We start from the raw sequence: 6,000 nt of genomic DNA, 5'->3' as shown, positions 1-6,000 counted from the left end.
ACACTTCAAGTTTAATTGTACCCTACCTGATTCAGTATGATGCTGGTAGTACAGGGAACAAAAAGGATTGAGGAGCAGTGTTAGAAAGCACCTCTCAGCCCTTACTGAGACCCCACCTCTGTCCTGGAGTCTGTTCAGAAACAGCCGTCCCTCCCGACTGCCTGGGCTCAGTAACATCACAGCCACCGAGCAGCAGGACCCTGCTACTCCATGTATGAAGCAGCACTGCATTGCTTGTATCATTAGGCTGCTGGTTTTGTTTCCGACTCTTGTTTTCGACCCTGAAATGACAGTGACATTGGAACTGCCTGGAGGTACAAGAGTTACCCAGCCTTACGCAGGGTTCAAGAGGTTGGTGGCCTTCACAGTGAATGGTCCAGCTGCCTTCCTATCGTATGTGCAATGTCTCAGAAGCGGCTTGAGTTTGTAGATACCATGAATTCTGCTGGAAACAAGAATACTGTCATTGCATTGGGTGGGATTGGCCTCATTTTATGTAAAGTAGATGCGGATTTAAGCTTCGTATCGAGTTGCTAGGGTGCTGTCCATCAAGTGACGTTTGGAAATCGTTTTTTAGAAGCTATGCCAGTTTTGACATGCTGCTTTAATATTTTTCTGGCTGCAATAGGGCAAGACATAGAAATCTTATGTTGTCATCACACAGAGCTGTGAAGCGTTCTTTTTTTTTTTTTTTGCTTTCTCTCTCTTGCACTCTGTCATATGGAAACCAGATCAAGATTATGAAGTTATTGCCCACAAACTGTGATCTTTTTTCTCTTTTGTGGTGGGAACTGACAAGTCAGTGATGGCTTGGTGCTGTTGGTACTAGCTGTTCGTGCTGCACGCATTTGTATGTATCGGGAAGTGCCGAACTTGGCGTGCTTCTCAGTTGGCGTACAGGCTGGTGAAACGTCAGATTTTTTAATTGTGATAAAGTTCATGAAAGAAAAAATTATGGCAGATGTTTCCTTTTGTCAGAGCTGCACTGAATCATTAAAATGTGATATGATGTACTATGAACGAGTCAGTGTAAACACCATCCCTGTGAACATGTCAAAAGACTGAAGAACGTAGACCATTCATGGTAATGTTAAAAACCACGTGGTCTGAATGCTGTATTACCAAGCTTTTCTCTTTAAATGCAGAGCATGAATCTTATGAATTTTTATTGCCTTTATACGAAATGAAAAGATAACATGTTCTGCCTTGGTAAAAATAACCTGGTAGCTTCTGCTACATGGTTGTCATTTTGCTGGTGGTTTACTCAGAGGTCTGCTTTTCACAGGCAGCAGTGCGGTATCTGATTCCCATTGAGCGCTGAGCTCGCTCGCCTAATTCCCACTTTTCTAGAGGATGTATTTTTGTGAAGTCTTACTCCTTTGCCAGTCTGAAGGAAGCGGCAGAAATGCTGCTGCTTGCCGAGGAATGCCTATGATGATGCGTTAAAACCGGCTCCTGATAAGTGGTTATGGAAGAATTGCAGGAAGCATTCGACGACCAACACTCTCTGTGGGCTTTCTCTCCCGTCTCTCCTCAAATCTCCTACGTGAGGATTATTGTCTACACACTCACTTAGGCCATTAGTCAGGAAAGAAGTGCTTTAGAAACTTCCTGATGCTTCCCCGTGAGCCGAGTACATTATATCTGCAGTTATTCTCACTCTTGCTGGCCTAAGAAGTCTTGATTAGATTCTGATTCTTACTTCCAGTGTTGTCAGTTCTCAAGATTTTACCATAAATTAAGTGGTTTTCATAATGCTTCAGCTGCTGGAATCAAGGCAGTTGAATACCTTCATTTTGACATAAAGGTCAAAGAAACACTGGAAAGATGGGATTGCAGTGTATCCCAAAGTGTTGTTTTATGCCACTCTTCTGATTTCTGATTTGAGGGAGCCTGACTTAACAGTTTTGGAATGCTGGGGACTGGGAATAAAATGCTCTGTTATATCATAAAGTGGGTTATAAACTGTAGCAAATCCAAATCATTTTGCATGTCAAAAATCTCAATCCCCATCTCTTTTGGGGGTGCACTGCAAGTGAGGTGAATGTGTTTTGCAGACCAATTTAAATACTCTTAAACTGTGGCACCCTTCCCCAGATGAGATCAATTACATTGATTTATTGGGGAAAATCTGTGTTTGTGTGCATGGACATACATGAATTGTATACGAACACTGTGTTTTGTTTTAAGCAGGGCTGCAGAAGCCAGAAGTCACAAACTCAGTAAAAGTTGCTAATGGTAAAGCATCTATAGTTCTTGCACCGTGGCAATTTGTGGAAATGCAGTGCACTTTTTTAAATCAGCGTGAAGTTTTTACACCTCTCTTGCACCATAGGAACTTAATCCATCCTGAAACCTCATTAGAAGCTGTGCCATTGTATCCTGAGGCAGATCTGAAGTTTGTGTGAGTCACTGATTTGCGATGAAGCTGAAGGAAACGGAGCCTACAATTCTTAAGAAAGAAGCCGCCCATTCAGGATGCATTTACACAGCTCCTTTTGTATAAATCATTAGTGCTGTAAACTATCCATTATTGTGAGGAGAAGAAATTTAACAATGCAAATAAACCAAAACACTAACACTGTGGCAGAGCAATTTTATGCTTGATTGTAATGTTTAATGGCATGTTCTCATAAAGAGATTTTCCCATCCTTCAGACCTATCATTTCTGTGACTCACTTGATTTCCAATGGCTTGGACATCCCCCATTTTATTCCTAGAGTTGTTTTCTCTAGAGCAGTTTCTGTAGACGTGCTGCAGCATGGGGTTGTCCAGGGTTAATTTCCCTTATGATTACACATCCAGACAGCATGTGTGTAAATGCTTCAAGACAAATGATAAAAAAACTGTAGGATAAAAGAAAACAAAGAAAATTCCTTTGTTTTGCTCGTAGATCTGTTTTCACTGTCAATGTGTTTCTCTTACTCACTTTCAAATGTTAATACCAGCTTATATTGGCATTGTCGTTCCTTAAAAGCATTATTTTTCTGTCATCACTGACCTCATTGCATGACTGCATTATGTTGCTTCCCTTTCTCCCGCATATCTCTTTCGATACTTTTTCCAGGTTTCTCTCTTCATCCTTTACTTTCATGTCCTAGTCAGCACCATCAGTGAGGCAGAGCTTCCTATCTCTAAACCAGATGATTATATTAATGTCATAAATAAAATACAGCTCTTCACATTCTACTTGTATTTTTAGTACCTTACTGTAATCCTGGTTCTGCTTCCCCTTCTTATCTCCATTCTGTGTCTTGCCCTTAGGTTTCTTAAAAAAGAAGACCAGGGTTGCTGGGTTTTCTTGTGATCTTGAAAGGTTTCTGCACTGTCCAGCTTTTTGAAGTCTTCTGTACATCTTAGTCAGAAAGTACTAAAATATCTTGATAATCTGTTAATCTGCAGTCAAGTGCCCATTGTTTTCTTTTCCTGGCTGCCAGGGAGTTTGTTGGCAATTGAGATTTACGGAGTGAATAATCCACTTGGCAGGAGACTCTCTGTAGCTCCAAAGTGTGTTCTTTAGTGGAAGAACGAACATTCCTTTTTGTGTGTAAAATACCGCTAATAGCTTATTTAGCAACCTATATTTCTACAACTTTCAGGTTTGTGTTGGAGGTGGATTCTTGCATATGCATAGATTCTAGCACCCATGCTAATTCTGTCTCTCATTTCACTTTCATCTGTTCCTATGGTAGGATAACGCATGATGTGATCTCAGCTTTTCAATGTGGTCTTTAATGCATCTCTTCTAGCTCCTGTTTGAATGGGCTAAAAAAAAATATTAATAACGAGGGATGATTCTTCCCTGTAGTTGCTGGGAATTGCCTGGAAACCATGGGGAGCTTAGGCAGGGGAGTCATGCTGCAACCACTGAGACTCCAGAGTCCAGTACCAGGTACTCATTGCAGTTACTGCTGGGAGAACTCTGAATAACAGCAGAATTTAAAAAATACATTATCTTTCTTACTTGCTTTTTCTCTTACTTAAATGGCTCATTTTTATGACCACTGATTAGATTTGAGCTCAAAATAAGCCAAAAGCTATGGAATATGATCAAAATGAAGGATGGAAGGGGTTGCAGTATTTTCAGTGCAGCTGATTTTGTTCACAGGTTTTTAATACAACTAAATGGAGGATTGAATTAGTCAATGATTAAGACAAGCGGAAGCCACTGTGTAACAGTGTTCAGCATAAGGGGTACCTGCGTGAAATCGTGGTTCTGTAGCCATCCGGTTGCTTTGTCCCTTTAGGGGTATTTTTGTGGTCCAAGTAGCCTGGGCTGATTATCACCCTCAGATTTACAGCTGCCTTTCCCTGCCCAGAATTTCTCATTCCTTATGCATCAGCAGCAGGCAATCCTGTACCTGTTTTTCAGCAGTGGCAGGGGAGCATCGAAGTTACCAGCAGTGTAATCTCCAGGGTAAACAGGGCCAGCGTATCATGCTCACTGTACCATTTAACCCCCCCCGCTGGAGGAGATGACTGTAAATTGCCTGTGCCGAGCTGGCATTTGAGGACTAATAGAACTGCAGTGGAGGTAACTCATGAGTAGATTTTCTCACTTGCCAGTGAAAACAGAGCTAGGGCTAGTCAGGTCTGAAATTGTGATTACTTTTAAAACAGCATGTTACAAATCAGTGTCCCAGACTGAACCCTCCTTCCAGCGCAAGAAGACAAACCACCGCACACATGGCCAGCACATGGACCATGCAGGCTGTGCAACTAACTATGCATACGAAGGACCGCTTTGTTTTTCACAGAAACGAGGTTTAGAGGGAGCTCTTTAACTGAAGATTGCAAAGGGTGATTTTTAAAAAAAGAAAAAGAGAGAGAAATCAATTTCACAATCCTTCCTATTAATGCAGAGTAAAGAACAGCCATTCCTCAGTATCTTCTTCTGACATACTTAACCTATAAACTCCAGATTTAACTGAAAAGGCGAAAATTTACCCCAGGAGGTGGCAGTTTGAAAGGTGGGGGCATAGGGCATTCGGTGTGTGCATCTGCGGTCGCTTGAAGCCCATCCAGGTGCAGACGCTCACCCAAAAGGAGATGGTCCTCGTCCCCTGCTCTGTCCCTCAGTGACCATTTCCCACCTCCTTTGTTTGTGTTGGTGTCAGCATTCACCCAACGAGCAAATTTGACTTGTTCCCCTGGGAGCAGAGACCTGGTCTGGCTTGTCTGTGCCTTCGCCAAGGCCGGCACAAGGCAGGCTCCCACGGCCTCTAGCTTGATATGGAGCTGGGATTGCAGCAGCCAGCGATTATCCAGGTAGTCCCAAAGACCCGTGGGGCTGCTGTGCACAGCTCCCCCACGACGGGCATGTGTCACCCCAACATGGCTTTGACCATGAAGCATTGTTCTGGTGCTGCCTGGAAGGGGCTCGTGAAGACATGTGGCCCTGCGTGATGTGTTGAGGGTTGTAGACTTGCCTCAGATGGTTTTCTGGTTGTAGACTTGCCTCAGATGGTTTTCTGGGCTGAAGTTAGGCGCGTGGCTCTGAGCTGTGTCACAGGGCAGGGAGGGGGAAGCACCTCCATACACCCCCCTGCGTCCAGGTTCCCCAGGTGAGGGACCCCAAGGGGCTGACTGCAGGCAGGTCGAAAGATCCCCTTATTTTCCAGTTTCAAGACTGTGGTTTTTCTCTTCCTCTTCAGAGTAAGGGCTGGCCAAGAGCCTGCCCACAGCCAGTACTGTCTTTAGAGAAGCAGAGAAAAAAGTGGCTACATAGCGGAAATGGGAAACTGCTACTGGGGGAGAAGCATCTGTGCCGTTTTGGTCACCAAAGCATGACCGTGTTTTCTTACATCTAAGAGATTAACATCTTTACTATTAGTAAAACAAAAAATCAGGTATTGTTCTTGCGGGTTCCAGAATGAGTTGTTTTCCCAGTCAAGAATGAGGAGACAGATCAGCAAATGCATCCTTTATAAAATTTTACCTCCATGTCACCAAGTTTAACTAGCCCTTGGCTTTATCCTCAATCTGCTAGACTTGCAGAGG

The sequence above is a fragment of the Leptosomus discolor genome, chromosome 13 (assembly GCF_034619465.1).
Source record: "Leptosomus discolor isolate bLepDis1 chromosome 13, bLepDis1.hap2, whole genome shotgun sequence".
In the NCBI taxonomy this organism is placed as follows: domain Eukaryota; kingdom Metazoa; phylum Chordata; class Aves; order Leptosomiformes; family Leptosomidae; genus Leptosomus; species Leptosomus discolor.
Note: the sequence above shows the minus strand (reverse complement) of the source record.